Source organism: Oryx dammah, unplaced genomic scaffold (assembly GCF_014754425.2).
Source record: "Oryx dammah isolate SB20612 unplaced genomic scaffold, SCBI_Odam_1.1 HiC_scaffold_4, whole genome shotgun sequence".
In the NCBI taxonomy this organism is placed as follows: domain Eukaryota; kingdom Metazoa; phylum Chordata; class Mammalia; order Artiodactyla; family Bovidae; genus Oryx; species Oryx dammah.
In genome coordinates, this window is record NW_024070188.1 from 67,304,252 (window position 1) to 67,328,214 (window position 23,963).

A 23,963-nucleotide genomic window follows, 5' to 3' on the forward strand; every position below is an offset into this window, starting at 1 on the left:
GGTGTGGCAATGTGCGCACCCTAACCAGCTGGGTGCTTAAAGGGAAGGGGTGGGAAGAAGGAAGTGAGAAAGAGGGAGGCTAGAAGTCAGTGTTGAAATCTCTGACCTGTGAGAAAATCATCTAGGAATCCAAGACGCTTGCAATGTACAATTAATTAGCAAAGATTTCTCAGGAGTAAGTGGCTCAGATAGTAAAGAATCTGCCTGCAGTGTGGGAGACCTGGGTTCCATCCCTGGGTCGGGAAGATCCCCTGGAGAAGGGGATGGCAACCCACTCCAGTATTCTTGCCTGGAGAATCCCATGGACAGAGGAGCCTGGCAGTCCATGGGGTCGCAAAGGGTCGAAACGACTGAGCAACTAAACCGCTCAGGACTAACACATTCTCAAGGGGGTACCTCGAAGACCACCTGGCACAATCAGATCTACTGTTTCTGTAAACTTGACCCATCAAGGATAAATCACTGAGGAAAGCTCAGTCTAGAGTTCACTTCTATCTTCAAGATTGCTGTTGATGTTCAGTTGCTCAGTCATGTCCAACTCTTTGAGACCCTATGGACAGCAGCATGCCAGGCTTCTCTGTCCTTTGCTTTCTCCTGGAATTTGCTCAAACTCATGTCCATTGAGTCAGTGATACTATCTTAACCATCTCTTCCTCTGCCGTTCCCTTCTCCTCTTGCCCTCAATCTTTCCCAGCTTCAGGGTCTTTTCCAGAGTCAGCTCCTCCCATCAGGTGGACAAAGTACTGGGGCTTCAAGACTAGGAATAACCTTTAGAATATTTCCTTCCCGACTCAACTGAGTTAGTCGCTCAGTCAAGTCCAACTCTTTGCCACCCCGTGGACTCTAACCCGCCAGGCTCCTCTGTCCATGGAATTCTCCAGGCAAGAATACTGGAGTGGGTTGCCATTTCCTTCTCCAGGGGATCTTCCCAACCCACAGACTGAACCCAGGTCTCCTGCATTGCAAGCGGATTCTGTACCATCTGAGCCACTAGGCTAATCTCTATCCAACTGAAACCTCTTCAAAAAACCACTCCTAATCCTTAAATTGCTGAATGCAGGGGCCCTTCCTTAGATAACATTGTTACTGCTCTGCAGCACTGAGCACGTGGGACACTCCTTCCTTAAACACAGAGCTCCCAGCTCAGAATCTGGCATACCAGGGGCAATAAGTAAGAGCTCCTCTATCTGTAAGGTTCTTCCCCCTCAGCTTTTTTCATACTTGTCTCACTTAGTTTTTCCCACCATGTTTCTGAGACCTAAAGTATTTTGGATTCCTCTATCTGATCTTTCAGGCCCAGGTGTCTTCTCCCCTAGATGCTTCTCCACTTTTCCAGCATCAAAATTAACACAAGCACCACTGTCTCATATCTCCTGTCATCACACTAATCATGATCTGCTTTGGATTTTAGTTGAGTATATACATTTATATCCCCAACCAAATTTTCAGCCATTCAGAGACAGCAGCTTTCTCATTTTCCTTAGTACACAACTCTAGCAGAGTACAACGTCTTGCATATGACTTTGGTTTTCCACAAATGTTGACTGGATTCAAAAACTGCCTAAAGTTATTGAATGCAATTTTTAGCTCCTTCCTCTTTTCTACCCAGCATGTAGGCGATCAAGTGCCAAACCTATAGACAAATAATTGTACCATCTCTCCCATCTGGGCCCTCCTTTGTATTCTTATTACCACCAACTTAGTTCAGAAATTTATTACCTCTCATGGAGACAATTCCAATGGCTCTTTAACTTGTTGACCTCCAAGTTTTCTACCTCCTACCTACGAGGTGAGGTATATTTCAAAAATATAATCCAACCACATCATTCCTTAGCTCAAAAGTGGTTCCTTAATGTCTACCAAACTGATGTGCTAATTACTCATTGAAAGCCTTCTATACTCTCTAAATCTCTAGGTATCTCTCTTTTCTCTTCTTTCATATCTCCCCTTCACTTACCAATGTTGTGTTCCAAACACACCAAGTTACTTTTTGTTCCAATGACATCCACATTATACATCCCAACTCTTTGCCTATGTAGTTATAATTCTCTCCACCTGTCAAAACCTTGCCCATCTTAAAAGCCTTCCTCAGGGAACACTTCCTGATCTCCAAACTCTTCCCTCCCCATTCCCTTGAGAAAATGCATGTGATTTCTTTCTCCCCTGAATTTGCAACAAATTTTATTTGTACACTTCTGAGGTTGCTACTTAAGCCTTCTTATATGCAAGTCATGTATGTACTAATCTTGCCCCTCTTTTAGGTGTATAAGCAACTTAAAGACTAAAATGCAGACTTACTCATCATTGTAGTCCTCCAACCACCAGAACACTAAATTGCATATGGCAGAAATACCATAAATATTCATTGAATTTATCCGAATTAAAGCTCTTATAAATAGCCAAAAAAGTTTAGGTTCCATGTAAGAAGGATGGAGGCTCAAGCCAACTTAGTGTTGGCATCTGTGATGATTGGTGTTCTCAAAATTTCCACTTAAGGCTGATGACAGGCTCAAGCTCTGCTACAGTCAATGAATAATTTATTTGTGCAAAAAACATTCTGTTAATGGAAATCTTTTTATGGCTCAAGATCTAAAATATATTTACTGCCCTCTGGTTATTAAATGTTTGCTTTAATCATTAGTACACAAGGTAATGGCAAATTATAATTACAGGATCATTATATGCTTTTAAACTGATTGAATCAAGAATATTTCTGCTGAAATTCAGAAACTCCTCAGTGGATGGGGATGGGAGTGGATTACACTGGGACCAGCTGGCTCTCTGCTACCGCCAAATTTAAGAGCCTTAGGATGTTATTGTTAGAAATACCACCAATTGAGACAACAACTTTTGATTCGAATGGCTAATACACACTGATTTGAATGGTTAATACACTTCTTTGAGTTTAGTGCTCAAGTAAAAATGCCCCTACTTCCCTGAACTAGACTGTCTCAGCTGAATGCCTCAAGCAAAGGAAAGAGGAAGTGACTGTGTTTTTGCATTCCCTTGATTTTCTAGCCTGCACGAAAGTGTTCCTTTGCTGTGCGATTTCAGCAAGTCGTAAGGTGACAATGTTCATGCTTGTCAAAAGGAGAGGACAGCTATATTTTTCCCAAATGTTTTTATTTTAGGAGGCTGAAAGGTACACTTCTGGCTGCTGTGAGTACTCGGACAAGTACACATGTTCCTGGAGAGGTGAATTTGTGGGGGATTTTGGCAGGGGTAAGGTTGAGAAAACCTAAAACCATCCTCAGCTCTAGGGAAATATTTAAGGAGCTGGAAGAACAGCAAAAAGAGGAAGAAAACTCAAGTCTTCCAATGATTTCCTGTTTCCAGCTATAAATCCTCATGGAAAAAAAAAGTCGAATAGTAGAAAGTACATGCTTTTTATCTACTTTTATCTCAAACTCAACTGGTACACAAATTCATCATCCTACAGCCCAAGCCAGCTTCTGGATTCACTTCCCTTTTTCTATTAAAAATCCTATTCAAACTCTCAAAGCCCAGTGTCATCACTGACAGCTTCTTCCTGCTCCCCGCCCCCGGAAGCACATGTGCACACACACTCACACACACACCTCCTACATCCAATCAGGCAGCCCTATGTGGGCCTCCTGCACATTCTCTCTCGTCTGGGTCCTGTCCACCTGTATTGCTGTCACTGCAATTCAGGCCCTCAACACCTATCTGACCCTCCACTGCACAAAGTCAGATAGAAGGTGCTTTGAGTACAACTGTCAAACTTTCATAGGACAGGTCTAGGCACTGTGCCCTTGGGCACTGGGTGTATGGAATCCAGGGAAAATTCTCAGAAGTAGTCACTTGTGGAGGCATCAGCAGAGTCTTAAGGGAAATACTTTGAGCTGAAAGTAGCCACAAAGGCATGAGGATGCAGAACCAAGAAGTGAGAAGCTAAGGAAAAGACTGGAGGAAGTTAAGTCAGAATTCCAGCACAGGGTAGTATAGCCATGATAGATGGAGTGTAATCTATAAAAATAAAAACACTGAATCACTATGCTGTACACCCAAAATGAAGGCAATATTGTAAATCAACTATACTTTGATACAATAAAAAAGAAAGAATTCCTTGAACTTGGGATTTAAGTGTTCACTAAGGTTTTCTTAACAGTGCTTTCATCTGTGATGTACGTGTGGGAGGTGAGGGAAAGGGCATAACAGGAGGTGACAGCTTCTTGTGTGAATTAATGTTAAGTGCCTCCTAAGAGGCTTTCAGGGACTCTTGCACCCACTCACCCCACCCTCACCTCTACCCCCACGCCATCCAACACAACCCAGCCTGATTGAGTTTCCTAAAGTGCAGCTCTGATGACATAACTTTTTGGCTCAAAAATTTTCAGGGGCTTCCCAGCAATGCAGACCAAGTTAAATGTACATCCTCAGTGCTAAGCCTGTGACAGTTATGCTCCACATTCATAGCACAGCTACACCTGTACCTTCTAGGAAGCCTCCAGAACCCACTGTTATTTTATCTCATTAAGTCTTTGCAGAGATCAATTATTTTTGTTCTCATGGTCAAGACAGGGACAATAAAACACCTTTGTAGGAGAATGTATGGAGTTTTGTTTTGTTTGTGGCTGAGGGGGGTTGTTATTTTACTCCAAGACAAATTTTTTGCATTTGAAAAGATCCCCTACAAAGCATATAAATCTGTTTATGACTCTCTGCTCAAGGGCTTTCCTGGTGGCTCATATCGTAAAGAATCTGCTTGAAATGGGGGAGACCCAAGTTTGATCCCTGGCTGGGGAAGATCCCCTGGAGAAGGGCATGGCAACTCACTCCAGTATTCTTGCCTGGAGAATTCTATGACAGAGGAGTCTGGCAAGCTACAGTCCATGGTGTTGCAAAGAGTCAGACATGACTGAGCAACTCAACACACACAAAGACTTGCTAATTCATCTCCCTACTATGATTAAAATTAAATCTGTGCCCAGGTACCAATTTGAAGCTCCCGAAATGAATCTTAGATGAAAGCTCATAATCAAATATTTTCAATAAATTCAACACTTACTTATGGAATACCTACTACTTTTTTTCAACCTCTATTTTCAAGGCTGAAGAGGACACCAATGAAATAAAGATGCAGTCTTTGCCTTCAAGCAGCTTACAGAGTGGCAGATGTGATAAAAGTCCTACAGGTATCCCTTTACTAAAAAGCACAAACATAAAAATATGTACAAAAACATGACAGAAGAAAAATACCAAGTATTAATGGGACTCCAGGGTTTCTCAGCTGGCTCGGCGGTAAAGAATCTGCCTGAAATGCAGGAGAATTAGGAGATGCAGTTTCAATCCCTGGGTTGGGAAGATCCCTTAGAGAAGGAAATGGCAACCCACTCCAATATTCTTGCATGGGAAACCCCATGAACAGAGGAGCCTGGCTACAGTCCATGGGGTAGCAAAAGAGCAGGACACCAATGAATGACTAAACAACAAGGAGTTTCATAGAGAAGAGATAAAGCATGAAGACCTCCCTAGTGGGTGATGCTCTCCAATATCCAATCTAGTAATTCACAGTGAAAACTATAACTGCCAAGAGAACTAGAATTCCAAAAGCCATTCTTGATCTACAGGGATGCTGCTTGGAGTCTATGAGATTCTCAGAGCAAGGGAGTGATTGGTGAATTTCACAGGATCATCAAGGAAGTAAAGGTGCATTGCCTTCAAGATTCCTTAAAACTGTGAGATCTGGTTTTTCCCCCAACCTCCAATATGGCATCTCCTCACATGTTTCATGCTAAACAGAATATACATATGATATCAACAAATCTCTAGTATTTGAACACTCCCAGCAAACAGCACAGCACAGTCAACCAGACTGGTGACCTGGCATCGAATGACAAGCTGTCTGAAGCTGGGAGAACCAGGGTTGAATCCTGCTTTTATGACTCACTAATGCTGTGACTTGGAGCAAATCATTTCACTGTAATCCCCAGAGCCTCCATTTCCTCACACACAAAATTCAATGTAAGTAGTAGCCACACAATAGTTCTTGATTTAAGTGAGATCATCCCACGTGGAAGCCACTGGAAAACTGAAAAGCATTACACAAGTAATTATTCAGGTTATCCTAGAAACAAGGCATATGACTACTCAGTTCCATTGTGCAGGTCCTCTGTAGCCAATACAAGAGAAGGGGTCCTGCCACACACAGCCATCCTACACTGCAAGCTAAAGGAAGGGGCAGGAAGGAGAGGCAGGAGGGAGTACCGTGAAATGACAGACAACCAACCCTCAGTCAGCTTTTCAAATGGCTACAGAATGTTCAAGGAACAAAATGTGCTCTGCTCAGACTACTGGTTTAATTAATCTTGCTGATGATGAATAAATGAAGGGTAAAGGACTGAATGTATGAATGAATCTAGGCATAGTCCAGTGATGTGCCTGAAAAACAAAGCAGGAAGATGGAAATTTTATACAAGAGGTTAAAAAATAATTTTGAAAAAGTGAAATTCTGTAGCCCGAGAAGCTAACAGTAATGAGCTCCACTCACACAGACTGTAATGACCAAACAAACCACAGTCTGTGGAAGAGTTTATAGGTCCATAGGTTTCATGTCGGTTTAGTAAAACTCTCTTCGGGTAACTTAAAACATAAAGGACCCAACAGAAGAACTGTAGGCATCTGAGAAACCTATAAAAATGGCTCCATTTAAAGTAAATATTTTGAAGGCCACAACACATTGAAGTTCATAAGGTTTGCTCCGAATTATAGGTAACAGCAGGAAAAGCTGTATCAAACCATAGAGAACAGAGCACAAACCTTACTTGAAACCTCATCAAATCCTTATGCACATGCATGCATGCTCAGTCATGTACGACTCTCTGTGACCCCATCAACTGTAGCCAACCTGGCTCCTCTGTCCAGTGGAATTTTCCAGGCAAGAATACTGGCATGGGTTGCCATTTCCTACTCCAAAGGATCATTCCAATGCAGGGATCGAACCCATGTCTCCTGCATTGCAGGCAGATTCTTTACCATCTGAGCCACCAGGAAAAATGTGTCTAGATAAAATGGATTAAAAAATCTTCCATTTTATTTTCCATATTGGTATAAGTAATGACAAAAATAACTATAAAAACATATAAAGGAGCAGAAGGATGGATGAAAACTGAATCTGGGGAAATCAGAAAATACAGCAATTTCTACAGGAAATAGATTTACATAGTTTGGATTTTCTATTTCAAAGTAAGATTTTGATAACTTCTGACTCTTAAAATTACTATCATAACTGTTGAATTCTCAACAAATTAATTACTTCTCTGAAATCCGATTTCCTCAAATGAATATAGAATCCTTTACTCTTACTTTTCAGGATGAAGCAGCTATAGCAAAAAACCTGACTCTGCAGAACATATTTGGTGAATGCTAATAATTTTCACCCTCCGTCTTATCTTTCCTCAGCTTAAAGAAGACATACTACTTACATAATTCTGAAATAATTGCATTCAATGCAATGAGAGCATATACCTCTGTGCACCTGATTTAAAGGTCTATATAGTCCAGCTACTCGTACCTGAAAATGAATAAGGTCAAGATCGGGCAAAAGCACTGGCTACTTGAAGGACAATGGCAGGACATAAAAAGTCACATTATTATAAAGTAATTTGTATTTATTATCTTTTTACAAAAAATACCATAAAAGGAAGACCATCCTAATGATGACAGTTTTCTTTTTTTATCATGTAAAATTTTATCATGCAAACTTTCCCTTTTTATTTATCCTGTTTTCTATTACTAGCAGTTTTGAGTGGGGGAAAATGGACACATTTAAAAAATTTTTATTTGAAAAAAAAAAAAAAATCCTTGCTTGAGTCAATGGAGAAGACCAGGCTCACAGATAAAGTGATTGACAGCTTGCTGATAATGTCATATACGGCATGAAAAAAGCTCACCGGTTTCATATGATGTGTTTCTTATCAAAACAAGTATTTGTTTTTATGGAGTATTTCAACAAGTATTTGGTTTAATGGAGAAGAAGTACTCATCTCTATGAGCTCTGTCTACAATGACATGCTAAAGAATCAGTCATGCGATTAATAAAGTACAATTACTGTTACGTTTAAACCATGATTGTGACTTAACCACCGTGAATCACCATTGTTATTACTACTAGTTACTGAGTCTCTACCACCTGCCAAGAGTTTAATCCTCTTGTAACCTTATGAATTAAGTTGTGTCCTTATGTAACTCAAAAGAAAAATTATTTTAAAACACAGTGACTGACTTAACCAAAGATCTGACATAATCAAAGGTGCTCAGAATTCATAGTGAGATAAGCAGGAAGGCCAACATCCATTCTCACGAGGCACTTACAGAACAGTTTCCTAAACATAATTTAAATTAGGTCCCACCAACCAAATTTAACCGTTATACTCTGGGGTACTTTGAGAATAACTGTATAAGTCAATCCTTGTGAGCAGATGGAAAATGAAATGTGGCAGACAAACATTTAAATGAGTAGTTCAGAGTATCAGTTTTCATCTTCCATTATGGCTACTGAAGAAATTAAGGTTTTGCTTTTGAAACTTCTTTACCATTTCTCTTCCTGATGGGTTTTTCATCTGCTCCGTTGTTGTTCAGTGACTAAGTTGTGTCCGACTCTTTGTGACCCCATGAATGGCAGTACGCTAGGCTACCCTGCCTCCACAGTCTCCCAGAGTTTGCTCAAATTCATGTCCACTGAGTTGCCCTAAAAAATTTCCCAAAAGTACCATGTGCCCATAACAGTAAAAATTTGGTCACAGATGAATCTTGGGTCCATGAACCCATCAGGCCACATGAAAAGGTTCCTTGGGTTTCCACACTTAATATCTCTTCACTCACTGGGTGCTTAAAAGCTATACAAACAAATCAAGTTCGAGAGAAGTTGCCAAAGGAAGATTATGCTAGACAAAGCTAAAGCAACTGTTAGCAATGCATAAACCATATTCAACAGTATCCCTGAAAAACCACCTGACCCATCACGTCTGAAGATGCCCACAGGTAAAGCAGACACTGTTAGTTTGGTTTTGAAGTCTGTTCCCTGAATGGTTAGACACTTTCTTCTCATCTACCATCATTCATCAGATTTTTAAATACCTTCAGTTTATCCAGAGGAAAATTAAGTAACAAGCTGCACAATTTAGAATCATGAATAAAACATAGAATTTCAGAAACTCAAATCTTGTGACCTGGACTAGGAATACAAAATTTTTTCCACTTTTTCTGTTACTGTATAAAAAGTAAGCATTTGCCTGGTTAAAACAAAAATTAGCAAACCCTAAAATCAGTATTGTTTAGATCTCTGACTTTAAAAATCTGTTTGACAGAGCAGGCTTTACTATACTAACATCTTAACAGTAACCAAAGTCCTGTTCCCAGTAAATTTTGGCTTGGCAGCCCCCAAATTTGCTAAAAGCCTAAACTCTTCCTGGTTAAGAATTCTGTACCTTAAGAGCATTCTGAAGTAACATAGTGCAACAAGGAAGCTGGATTAAGCAAGTCCTTCAGATTGCTATTCTTATCACAGAAACCAAGCCTTCTGCAAAATGAGAATAAGGAGAGTTACTAATTTACTCAGGGTCTTCCCAGGTGGTGCAGTAGTAAAGAATCTGCCTGCCAATGCAAAAGACACAGGTTCAATCCCTGGGTCGGGAAAATGTTCCTTTTAGCAGGGGACCCCAACCACCCTCCCCTCACCCCCGGGGCCACACAGCAGGAGGTGTGTGGAGGTCAGGCTGGTGAGTGAAGCTTCACCTGTATTTACAGCTGCTCCCCCACACTCACATTACTGCCTGAGCCCTGCACCCTGTCAGATCCGCAGCAGTACTGAATTCTCATAGGAGCTCAAACCCTCCTGCTCTTGAAGCATCCTGAAACCACCATCCCCTGCCCTCAGTCTGTAGAAACACTGTCTTCCACCAAATCAGTCCCTGGTGCCAAAAGGGTTGGGGACTGCTGCCTGACACCTTAGATTTGAATCTGATACTGTATAGTACATAATATCTCACTAAAAGTAAAATCTGATATTCTCACATTACCTTAGATTACAACAAGCAAATAGTCATTAGAACAGTAAATGAAAGGATCTGGTTTCAAACTATAAATGACAACATTTTCTAATCTTCTCATCTTTCTCATCAGGTTGGTTCTGCTGATGTGGTGAAGTTCATTTAGATAGCATCCTAGACATCTTTCACAGGTTTTGAGGGCCTCAAATTATGAGTGTCAAAATTTCACATAAAGCTTAATATCTGGGTTGAGAGATCATTCCAATAATTTTGAAATCAAACCACATAGAAAGTACTTGACTCAACTTACCCAGTGGCTAAATGTTAAAGAATTGGTCAAAGAGTATTCCAAACAAATCAATTCACTTAATTTTTCAAGTAGATCTGATTACGGTTGTCTTTTAAAAAATTCAAAGACTCCACCTATTGAGGAAAGAGAAAAAAACACAACAAAGGATAGCATTTAAACCAGAGGAGCATTATATGATCTATATATTAGTAACATGGAAATCAAAGCAAGATTATTATTATTATATATCTAAGTTACTGTGCTACTTAAAACTGTAAAACAACAAAAGCATCTGACAACTAGATTAAATTTTCCAGTTTGAAAATAAAAAGAATGTTCAGGCACAGAAAAAGCAATAAGCAGAAGCATTTATTTTCAGTACTGATTGGCACACGGAAGTGATGACTATATAATGTCAGTTAGGATATGTATGTAAAATTAGAGATGAGTAAAAGATGTAACTGACTACTCTGGAATTCTATTCATTGATTCTTATTAATTTACTGATGCAATGAAAATGTGGAGGTTGCGGTTCTTTATAGCAGGTAGGTCCTAGTTATAGGCAATCTCTCTTGAGGAATATAAATGAATACCCAGATAGATCATTTGGGAGCATTCACTAGCATAAATTTCCAAATCATTCTTAGACTGTTACACCCTGTCTCCCACAGAAAGTGTTTACTAAAGACCCATAAACAGCTTAATTATGGTTCATAAGTAATATCAGTTAATTCTATTCATCTTACCCATAGATGTGTATTTTCTGAAGCTCAAATATTGACTTGCTATCTTAGCTTCAAGAGAAAGTTTGACAGAAGGCAAAGCTATATCTCAACTGACGAGAACCTAAGATAAATGGGAATCTGGGGGGCTGAACAGAAGAGTGAGAAAATTGGACAGCTTCTAGCTACTTCGGAATCAGGTCCTCCCAGGGTAGATTAAGTAACTTTAAAGTTCTAGGACATAAGAAACAACTATATTCCAGTGAAAGTTAAAAACCTATTGCAAGGTCATAAATATATAATTTTTATAATGCAATTTGGAATTAACCACATACTGTGGTTACTCCCCGAGTCCCACTACACATATTGTTAACAGAAAAATTGAGCTACCTCAGTTATTAAAAAAAAAAAGGTTTAAATAGATTTGTTCCCTACTATTTGAAGGTAGATGCTACAACAAAATGAAACAAAATTGTTCCCACTAATGGAGAAGACAAATTGTAGTAATAATACTAAGTAGAAATCCCCAGTAGCCATGGGAAATATGTTTTCAACACAACCAATGCCTAGATGCTAGTCTTGCTGCTATTCAAGAAACAGTTATCTAGGAAACTCATCTGGATATGGTCCTCATTAATGGTAATAAATAGTCTTAATTATTATTCTAGGGTTCTTGCCATAACTATGACAAGACAAATGTCAAATAGTTTGGTTATTTTAATTACACTGGACCATTACATTGTTTAGGTTTAGAGTATCTGAACAATGAAATGCAAAATGGTACAATGCACAAAGCTTTCACATTGAGTATCTAAGAGCTGGAAAATATTTTTTTGGCACTTTTCCAGGCCCTTTATGAAAGAGTTAGTTATACAAAGGTGCTTTCAAACAATGTTCAGTAGCTAGCTTCCTATCATCTCTGGGTGCTTACACGATGGTTTTGTGCTATCATACTGTTTAGGTTAGCCACTTTCTAGGAAAAATCTAGGGCACTGCCCATCATGATACAGAATGACTTGAAGATCCTAAGAATCCTTTCCTCATTGATGCTTCAATGTATAATGTGAAACTGACCTGTACAAGTGTCTAGATCTACCATCACTCTGTTCATTATTTAGATGAAATATTGTTTTCTTAAATCATGTATTCATATTTCTTGCTTCACTTCTGGCATCATTTCATGGTTGGCCACCAAGCCAGAATCTTATTTAGGTTTTTCGTTCACAATATAGCAAGTATGCGCTAGTTTCAAAATAACTAGGACTATCTGAGTGGTCAGTGATTTCGAATTATTTAGGAATTTTTCAGCATGAGTGCTCCCTAAAGTGAAAGTGAAGTCGCTCAGTCATGTCTGACTCTTTGCAACGCCATGAACTGTAGCCCACCAGGCTCCTCCATCCATGGAATTTTCTAGGCAAGAGTACTGGAGTGGGTTGCCATTTCCTTCTCCAGGGGATCTTCCCGACCCGGGGATTGAACCCGGGTCTCCCACATTGCAGGCAGATGCTTTTACCGTCTGAGCCACCAGGGAATCCCTATGAAGTGCTCCCTACCAAGTTTCAAAAGCAGTAAGTACAAAATATATTAATTATATGTATGGATGATTTAGTTAAATGATTGCCATAATTTACACAGAAGGTATAGATATGTTGCCTGTGTAACAAGTGAGCCCCATGTTTGCAAACCACGATACAACATTCCCTAGAAATGTTCATTTCCTTAGAAATGACTAACACCTGAGAGATGATGGTTGAATCCCTATAATTCTTACACCATGCAGTAGGACCTATCTAAAATAATTTTGTAACCTGATGAAAGCAGTTGAATCCCCACCTCCTTACATTCATTTTGTTTTTATTGCCTGCCTTACCACACTAGGAAAAAAGGAAAACAAGACCAAAAATAAAAAACCACCCCACCTCAGTCAGTGGTCTTTGGGCTCCATCAGAAAATCTAAATACATCTGAACTTCGTATTTCTGTCAAGTATGTGGTCTAAACAATAGAGTAATTTATCATTAGCTAATATTTGATTGTGCTTGTCACCAATTGGCCTAGGTTAGTCATTTTTACATAATAAATCCATATATCTACAATGCTGGATTAGAGGGACTTTTTCTGGCTGAATAGTTCCCCATGTAATACACAGCAACAATGCTCCCTGAATTGACAAGGCTATTCTAAGAACACTTCAGCTGTCCACGCTGTTGCCACAGTGAACACAGTAAATTACTCTCTCAGGAGCATGGAAACTACCCTTGAAGAGAATGAAGGGTACCTTGGAGTAAGTTTGTGAACTGTAATGTCTTCATAGCCCTGTACTATGGATTAGTGGTCATGGAGATTCCTCCTTGCACTGAGGATGAGGCTGAGGCCCAGAAGGTTTCAGACACTTTTCCTGGGCCACAGCCGGTAGGGAGGTCTCCTGACTACTCTTCCACCATTTTCCCCTTTACATCACAGAGCTTCTTTGCTTTCCGTAAGCAAAAGTTCAATAATCTTGACCAGGAGATTACTGAGGACCAACGACATTAAAGACACTTCTCAATTTAGGAAGAGAAGATAATGGGTGCAAAGTGAGTGAGAATAGGCCCACAAATACCACAGGTGTCACTCTATCCTCTTGAGCATAGTTATAGTCAAACTACTTCTTTGAGAACTTAATAAAAAACTGGCCAAGAAGAATAAAGAGACTGAGAATACCTTGAGACTCTTACATACCCAAAAGATTTGGGCATATTTTGGCAGAGCTCCAAAATAACATTTAGAAAGCAGTGTCCTAACAGCCAGAGTTATTAGCACAGCTGCCTTACTGGGTCATAAATATTATTTTTCCTTATAAATAACATAACAACACTGAAGATGTTTTTAACCAGAGAAGCACCCTGAATCCTACCACGCAAACACAATCATATTCATTAAAAAAAAATTAATCCAGTATTTATTTCCCTCCATGCAACCCACTTCAGTATTCTTGCCTGGGAAATCCCATGGACAGAGGAGCCTGGCAGGCTTACCGTCCATCGGGTCCCAAAAGAACTGAACAGGACTTAGCAACTAAACAATAACAACAAAGCATATTTTCACAAAGATGCTCTCATAACATCTCTTGCATCTCATGCATAATTATGCATTCTATCTTTTCATTTAACATTTCATAAACACATTATGTATTTCCACATAAGTCACAAGTTCACATTTTCATCAGCCATATAATGTTCAGTCGCTCAGTCGCGACTCACTCTTTGTGACCCCACGGACTGCAGCACACGAGGCTTCCCTGTCCATCACTGGATCTTGCTCAAACTCATGTCTATCGAGTTGGACATGACGTCATAGTCCAGAGGGTTTGCATACTTACTTAGCCATTTCCTTAATCATTCCTATATGTGGGAGTATTTCAAGTATTCTCATTTGCTTTTTTTAAATTTTATTTAATTTTTAACACCAAAAACAGTTTTTATTGGGTTATAGTCCATTAATGATGCTGTGATAGTTTCAGGTGACAGTGAAGGGACTCAGCCATACATATATCTCATTTACTTTTAACACTAGAAACACAACGTTTTCCTTAAAACATTAACAAAAATATGACTCTTAAATCAAAGGGTATGAATATTTTATGGCCTTCATAAAAAAGCCTTATGGATGTGAAGAGACTGAAATGACCTATAAAGTGACCAGCAACATATGAGCATTCTACTTTCACCAAACTTCCTCACCATGGCATGTGATTAATTTTTTTGATTTATTTAATATAAAATGGCATTTCAGAGTTACTTTTCTATTTTAATGGAAATCATAATCTCATATTTTAAGATAATTTTAGTATTTCAACTTTAATATAAAATTTAATATAATTCTATTCATATAATTTGACTATTTTTAAGTTATATGTTTTATATGAATTTAAATGGTCTTCAATATAAGAAATACATTAATTGTCTACAAATTGTCCTGTAATTTTATTGTTGGATATTCACCAGTTAATATGTCTGGCGTGTATTTGGATTCTCAGTGTGAGGAATATATTCAAAGATTTTTGACAAATCTCAGGCTCCCATAATCCTGCCTACTAAGCTTGGTGTGTTATATTTTATGTATAGATTGTATTATTATGGGTTCGTTTCTGGCTTCCTCTATCTGTTACCTTGATCTACATATTTAAAAGGGAGTGTTTGTTCAGACCTAGCAAGTGTTATGTGATTGGCACTGAGTCATATAGTTGTCATGTTCATTATCATATGAACTTGTGTGTGTGTGCATTGGGTAATTTTAATTATTGTTACTGTTCCATAGTATGTTTGAATATACAGTAGGCCTAGATTCTATTCCCTAGTCTCTTTTTTTCAAATATTACTTGATATTTCCTTGTGTGAACATGTATACTTGAGAAATCCTCACCTATTTTCCCAGATTATATTCTTTGATTAAGTGCATTTTCCACCCTCTATATTCAGCCATACCCAAACAATTCTCATTAACAGTCTGAAAAGAATCGTGTTGAATCACAAATATAAACATCTGTTCAATATTTTGTTTTCTCGTGTGGAAAAAAACATAGTATATGATATGCACCTCTCTACTACCTTTCAACCTTTATATTCAGTAAGCATTTACATGTCTTTTCCTGTTGTGTCTTTCCTCATTTCCACTTCACTTGCTTGGAAATATTTCCTTCTCAAGTCTAGCTACTAAGCTGCATTAATTCCTCACAAAGTCCCCTGAATAATACCCTGTACATGTAGGTGAATACTGATGAAATACAAGACAAGTATTTTAAGTCCTATCTTAAAACATCTTAATTGTCTCAACAAAAATGAAAATAACCTGTCTGTAAATGAGACAAGCACCACAAAATAAGAGCTCCATCAACCACTTTATTTTCTTAGTATATTTACAGGACAAATTCCCTGAGTTCATTTAAAATGAAGCTGAATGACTGAGGTTACCAAATACCCTCCTCTTCTCCCTCCATCTTGACCAATATTTCTGATTTCTGTTCTCTGTTAAATAGGTTTGAATTAAAAGAGAGAGAGAAAAAAACACAGGGAAATGTAAATGACTTAAATTAAATAAAATATTTTAAATGTAAACCTGACTGAGAATAATCCACATGTTGTTATATTAATACATCATAATTAAATCCACACATTATCTTCCTTGATTTAACGAACCTAAATCTTCTTTAAAAGTCATATTTTATGAAATCCAGAACTGTAGATACTACGGTGAAAAAGGAGGAGAAGGACATACAGAGGAATGGGAGGGGAGAAGGCAGAAACATTCATCTTGTGAAGGTAGGCAAATAAGGACAGAAGCTATTTTCCATCCACACTTAGAAAGTCACACTTTGTGTCAAACTGAGTGAAAGCATGAATGATGTGCTTCTCCACTTTCCTGAAGAAAAAACACGTAGAAAATGTGGCGTAGAAAATGTGGCAAATATTTAATCTGAGCCTTGTTTCCTGAAAGACTGCAAGATGCCCACAAATTTTCTTTCCCAGAGTTCAAAATAGCAAGCTGAGTGGGTGTAAGCACTTCAAGTGCAAAGTAGAAAAAAAAAAAAAGGTAACTAAGGAAAAGGAAGTCATCCTTCTTGCTCCTCAGTTTGAGAATTTTAAAAGAGGTCCTTTAAAGGACTTGTAAAGATTTCTATCTAGCATCTGCCTGGAATCAGAACACAAATACAGTCCTGAACACGTAAATGGAGCCCGTCAGCCACTTTTAAATGGTACAGTGTCCATGTAAAGACCACATTTACAACCTCATTGTTACAGCAAGAGTGTGCAGTTTCTATTCAGTTACAACCAGATACTTAAATATAACAGTGACAGAAAGGGAAAGTTAGTTGAAGGACCATGGGGCTCGCTGCCACACCCAGGAAGAGGGTGGGGTCTACAGTTCTGTGTGGGTCCAACTTTCTTAAAGTTCCCAGGAGATACTAATATACGTGCCTGAGGTCTATACTTTAAGAAGCAAGGCTCTAGTCAATCACAATGGCTTACTGACTGCCAGACAACAGAAATAATAATCAACAGCTACAAATGTTTGCAAGGCACCTAACAATGGGTTACCTGTTAGAGGTGATAACCAAGTGTATATGATTAGCCCTAAGCTAACCCATAAGAAAGAAAGTGAAGTTGCTCACTCGTGTCTGACTCTTTGCCACCCCATGGACTCCTCTGTCCATGGGATTTTCCAGGCAAGAGTACTGGAGTGGGTTGCCATTTCCTTCTCCAGGGGATCTTCCCGACCCAGGGATTGAACCCAGGTCTCCCACACTGTAGGCAGACGCTTTACCGTCTGAACCACCAGGGAAGTTCTATAAGAAACCATAAGAAACGATTTTTTTAAAAAATAAGTGATAAATGCTAAAGAGTGTGGTAATGATTCTAGAATAATAGGAACTGAAAACAGGAAGAGATCGGACAGGGCTGGAATAATGGCAAGGGGTTTCAAAGAGCCAGGTAGACTTGGTTGAGCCTGCATTTGGGAGGATTTGGATAGAGAAAGAGCCGGGGACCAGAAAAGGACGTTCTAGAAGGGAGCTACATGCCTGGAGTTCCAATAAGAGAAAACTACATCCCTTGCTTTCCAGTTGTAAATATCATCATTAGACATTTTAACCAGAATTCATTTTCAACCAAGTCTAGGGAATTTCTGACTTTTGTTTAAAATGTGTACACTTGGGACTTACAATGCTGTTTTGGGACAGCAAAGCAACAGGAAATCTTGTTTTAGTCTTAAATTTTCTTCATTGACAATACCATGTGTCATTAAATGACATTTGATAGGTGTAAGCCTGGTAGCACAAAACTCCCATTTCTGCATATATATTTGGGCTTCTTTGGTAGCTCACATGGTAAAGAATCTGACTGCAAGGCAGGAGACCCGGGTTTGATCACTGGGTTGGAAGGATCCACGGGAGAAGGGAATGGCAACCCACTCCAGTATTCTTGCCTGGAGAATTCCATGAACAGAGGCGCCTGGTGGGCTACAGTCCATGGGGTCACAAAGAGTCGGACACGACTGAGTGGCTAAACACATATTTATGTAATGTATGCCTCTGATTAATCTATGTCTTTAATAATGAATGATTTTAACAGCATTAGGATAGAACTTTTCACTGTAATAGAATTAATAATTTTCTGTTATTCAGAGTGTTTCCTATTATTCAGAGTCTACTTTTATTATAAAAATAAACACTTTTTTCTCCTAGAAGATACTTTTGGATGGCACATACCCACACAACACCCCCACTTCCAGCAATATTCTTCCTTTTTCTCCCACACTGGCTGACAATGGGAAGAAAACATCCAGAAACAGAATGAAATTATTAATGAATTATATCTGAGGGCTTTGGTTTTTTTTTCAAAAAAATCTCCTTAAAGAGATTTTCTCACCAACCCCCCCAGTAGGTCAGATATATTGATCCAACAGGAAAGGAACAGAGGATTACAAGGGTCAATATAAACATGGAAATTCGAACTCTAAACTTTTTTTACTGAAGAAAATTATAGGGAGACAAGGGTACCTGTAAGCTGCAGGAGGGAAGAACGCATTTGAAAGAGAAACAGTGTGTTTTAGTCTCAAGGCAGGTGAACACTCTCATCAAGTTCCAGTTCTGTCTTTGGCACTATCAACCTTATCGTGTGTGCACGCTAAGTCACTTCAGTTGAGTCCAACTCTCTGCAATGCTATGGACTGTAACCTGCCAGGCTCTTTTGTCCATGGGATTCTCCAGGCAAGAAAACTGGAGTGAGTTGCCAAGCCCTCCTCCAGGGGATATTCCCAACCTAGGGATCGAACCTGCATCTCTTACGTCTCCTGCATTGGCAGGCAGGTTCTTTACCACTAGCGGGATGGGAAGCCCTTCAGCCTTATCACCTTATCATAAAGAGTAAGAAAAGATATGTGGGCTACTTGCAAATACTACACTTCATGTGAACATTAAAAGCCATGACTGTGGTTTAATTACAACTACTGTAAGAAGAGAGTGAAAAAGTTGGCTTAAAGCTCGACATTCAGAAAACTAAGATCATGGTATCCGGTCCCATCACTTCATGGCAAATAGATGGGGAAACAGAGGAAACAATGGCTGGCTTTATTTTTCTGGGCTCCAAAATCACTGTAGATGGTGACTGCAGCCATGAAATTAAAAGATGCTTACTCCTTGGAAGAAAGTTATGACCAACCTAGATAGCATATTCAAAAGCAGAGACACTACTTTGCCAACAAAGATCCATCTAGTCAAGGCTATGGTTTTTCCAGTGGTCATGTATGGATGTGAGAGTTGGACGGTGAAGAAAGCTGAGCACCGAAGAATTGATGCTTTTGAACTGAGGTGTTGGAGAAGACTCTTGAGAGTCCCTTGGACTGCAAGGAGATCCAACCAGTCCATCCTAAAGGAGATCAGTCCTGGGTGTTCATTGGAAGGACTGATGTTGAAGGTGAAACTCCAGTACTTTGGCCACTTGACGTGAAGAGCTGACTCATTTGAAAAGACCCTGATGCTGGGAAAGATTGAAGGCAGGAGGAGAAGGGTATGACAGAGAATGAGATGGTTGGATGGCATCACCGACTCAATGGACATGGGTTTGGATGGACTCTGGGAGTTGGTGATGACAGGGAGGCCTGGCGTGCTGTGGTTCATGGGGTCGCAAAGAGTCGGACATGACTGAGCGACTGAACTGAACTGAACTGACTGACTGTGCCTTCTGTTTCTGTCCTATAAAACTTCCCTGTGCTTGCTCGAAGATGAAATTTAGGTAATGGATTATGGCAAAACTCTCCAAGTTCGAAGTCTGTAAACTCGAACATGATAAGATACATTCATCACTACCGCTGTGCTAAGGCCCTGGATTTGCTTCTTGGATCAGGAAGATGCCCTGGAGGAGGGCATGGCAACTCAATCCAGTATTCTTGCTGGAGAATCCCATGGACCTGGTGGGCTACAGTCCACAGGGTCACAAAGAGTCAGACAGGACTGAGCAACTGAGCACACACACACACACACACACATATTCAGGATGAACCAGTGGTTACCTACTCCCCCAACCTAACCCACATAGGCATACACTCATAATGACAAAAAATAGAGATTACTATGAGACTGTTCACTGTGAATGGCTGCAAAACAGTAAGTAGAAGGCAAACGGACATGCCCTAATAAGATCACGAGGTTTATCCTCTACAAATCTCTTCCTCTTTCTATTCTGAACCCTTTCAGGTGTCCTCCCCTAACTAGGTCAGGGATCGTGAAAGCAGCACTCCCCATCTATTGCAAAAAAAAAAAAAAGAGAGAGCTAACAATCTTTTTCATACTTGGCTGCTGAAAATGTAATACATTCTCATTAGAAAAAGAATTTACTTTATGAAAACAAACAAAAGTACTTGGGACAGGATAAAACTTATTACAAACCAATAAATAATGGCTGGCGATGAGGTTTATTTGGGGAATGCATTTTACTAGAATAAAAGTAAGAAACCCCCACACACACGCTTTGGGAGATGCTGTTATTAATACCATGAAGACCCTGTGCAAGGCACCGTGTCCTCTAAACCACAAGACATGGTCTGCTTTCAGTTTTGTGAGACCATTTCTGTTTGAATCGAACTGGCCCTTCTGAAGACAGTTCCTCAGGGAGACATATCCTCTCCCTCCCCTTCTCTCTCTTCCCTACCCCCCGCCCTCTGGTTTGGATCTGGCCTTTTGCTTAGTCATAAGACTTAGCCCCACGTTTTCTTCTCTCATATCTCTCTCTATAACGCTCTGTGTTTATGCATCCACCTACTTTTAGAAAACACCCACCCATATTTATCAGCAGTTTTAAGAGTTAACTTTACAGCAGCACAGACTTCTAACTACAAGCCTGCAACCACCGTGGAAAAAGGTTTGGTGAAAAAGAGATTTCCCAAGCCAGAACTGATGTCCTCACTAACCGGGCTGCCAGGCCTAGATCAAATGAAGGTCGACGCACAGTCCCCAGAGGAGGCTGTTCAACTCGTCGGGTCGGTTCCCCTGAGCCCTGCCAAGGAGGCCCTGCAGACTGACAGCCGACCTGGCAGAGCTGGTGTCTTCCCCTGGGCGGGCAGAGAGGCCCTCCCCCAAGGACGGGCACCAAGAACCGGCAGAGGCAGAGCCCAGCTGAGCAGCTAGGGGCAGCCACTTGGGGCGACACAAAGGCAGTTCCCTCTGCCTCGAGAGGCTTAGAAAGCCCTGATGATGACTTGGGCTGTCGAAATGTGTACTGTGAGACAGGTCGTCCCTCCTGGCACTGTGGGTGCACGAAGCTAAGGCCGGGGCAGCAACAACAGCCTGGCCTGAGGACAGCCTGCTCCTTACATCAAAGCTGGAGGCCCTGGGAGGCTGGCGAGCAGCCAAAGACGCAAAGAGCAGCAGGGGAGTGTGTTGCCTTAGGATAATAGCAAACTGGGACAGGGTAGAGTCTGTGAATTCTAAGCACCGGGGAGGTCTGCTCAGAGATTTTACCCTCTCCTGTCAGGGATGTGATTTAATTTCCTTTGAAGAAAAAAAAGAAAAAAGAAAGGGAGAAAAAGAAAAGAATATACATTCCCAAACCTTCTGTCTGCAAAAGCAGACACCACAATGCAAGTTAATGCACTCTGGTCCTTTTCAGCTTGCAGCCACTGTCTAAAACAATAGGGCTAAGTGAGATGTGACGTTCTCCCGTCCATCCTAACAGGGCATTAAGTCTAAGGGGTAATTGAGATCATTGAAATGCAAACATCACTGTTCCATTGCTAATATCCTCCCAGATATTTCCCATCAATTCCGTTTAATTAGAGGAGCACCGCATGTTAATTATAACCTGACAGTTTTATTTATTTGACAGGACACAGCATAGAGTCTCATTTTAAGTAACAAGAATGAGAACTTACGTTGAGGCTTCGAACTCTGTCACAAAGATGACTCAGCTCTCGGTCCTAGAATGTTCTTCCCAGAAAAGTTGACCCAACTTGCTCCCTGGTGGTTCAGTGGTAAAGAATCTGCCTGCTAATGCAGGAGACATAAGAGACTTGGGTTCAATCCCTGGGTTGGGAAGATTCCCCTGGTGGAGGGCCTGGCAACCCACTCCAGAATTATTGCCTGGAGAATCCCATGGACAGAGGAGCCTGGTGGGCTACAGTCCGTGGGGTCACAAAGAGTCAGACATGACTGAAGTGACTTAGCATGCATACACACACACAACAAAAATGAGAGTTCATTCAGGAATTAATTATTTCTCTCCTCCTCACTTTACTGCATAGCTTTTTGCATAAAAACATACAGAAAACAAAGTAACAAAGAAAACTCTGGAAGGGAGTAAAGAAAAATCAATCCATTACTCTCCCTTCTGGAATGTGATTCCTCAGGACCAGGATAGATGCTGTGAACGAACCGAAGCCTTTTCAAGGAAGCAAGCATCACAAGGGAACATGGTACCTATGGGCTAACCAGTGACTGGGTGTCTCCGTGAGAACCCGTACTGAATAAATCCTCCTTAGAACAGAGAGCGCCTTGTGAGCGTTCCTCCAGAGGAAATGAATACGAGTTGAGGTCACTCAACCCTAATCCACCCTGTACATCAGGGTCATCCTTCCACACATGCTCCACTAAGGCGGTAGTTCGTCAGGGCCCAGCGAGTCACCCCTAGTGGCATGCTGGGGGTGGAATAACTTCCAACTCCTTGCTCATCCGGTGTGGGGAAGGCCAAGGTACAGAGTTTTACTTGACTGCATAAAATGTAGAGCTATTTTCAGCTTCTGAATCATTGCTCTGGCTCTTTTACCAGTCCTAAAGCCATAGTACAACCCTATTCAATTTTAACTTATTTGAACAGAAGCAAACCCTTGAACTTAATCCTGAGGAATTTCAAAAAAAAGATGAAACTGTGAAATGGAAGGGGGGAAAAAAAACCAACCAAAAGAGTTTTACAAATATTTGCAATTTAAAATGGTCACCATTGGGATGCAGTGGTTCCCTTCTATTATCTTGGAACTCAATATACAAACCCTGGACAGTTAACCCGTAGCAAGACTTGGGTGCCTGAGGACACAAAGCAATTTTGTTTTAGTTACACTTCTAAGACTCTGAAGAGAAACATTAAATAATGGAGATTTTTTAAAAACTGCTAACTGATATAGGAAGAACCTTAGCTATTTCTGTAATAATTCCACTGGGATTTGTGCTGGATATTATAAAAACAGGATGTTTTGTTTGTTGTTCCTCATAAAAGACTACCAAACCAGTTATAAAGCTACAAAAGACAACAAAAAGACAAATCTATGTGAAGTATTTATGAAGCCTGATGGAATTTTTATTCGTGTATTTAAAATTTTTGCTGAATGTGGGATGACCTCTGGAGACATATTTCTTGTTTTTATGAATGCCAAAAGGGAAATAGTTACATAACATAATTCTGCAGTGGTCCAATATCAGAGTGCAGAGAACTTAATCTTAAATACAGGACAGTCAGAGATGAGTCTTCAATGCTAGGACCTCTTAGTTTTAAAATTAACATGGATTAACCCATGAATACCTGTCCCATTTAGAGAGAAGCTGATCCCAATAATATAAAGATTCCAATAGCAAACTTTTTTTTTTTTAATACTCCTTCAAGGCAATGTGATAAAGCTACTGGTACCAAAGGATAATATTAGTGTATTTAGAGATGATTTTAAATGGGTATGACTAGCACACCCAGATACACAATCTTATCAGTGTGTATGAGGGGAAAGGAGGAGGACGCAGCAGGGTTGCTGTTGTTGTTCAGTTGCTAAGTCGTGTCCAACTCTTTTGCAACCACATGGATGTAACCGCCAGGCTCCTCTGTCCATGGGATTCCCCAGGCAAGAATACTGGAGGGGGTTGCCATTTACTCCTCCAAGGGATCTTCCCGACCCAGGGATGGAACCGAGTTTCCTGCATTGCAGGCAG

General features: G+C 40.2%; 1 protein-coding gene across 4 annotated transcripts in view; it reads right to left on the reverse strand.

Moving 5' to 3' along the window:
• The window catches only part of HIVEP2 (HIVEP zinc finger 2), a 216,907-nt gene that overhangs the window by 85,945 nt on the left and 106,999 nt on the right, over window positions 1–23,963 (reverse strand). For all 4 annotated transcript variants that reach the window (XM_040238591.1, XM_040238592.1, XM_040238590.1 and 1 more), the window contains one exon: window positions 10,321–10,433. The gene's annotated coding sequence lies outside the window, so the exon portion shown is untranslated. The remainder of the gene's footprint in view (window positions 1–10,320; window positions 10,434–23,963) is intronic.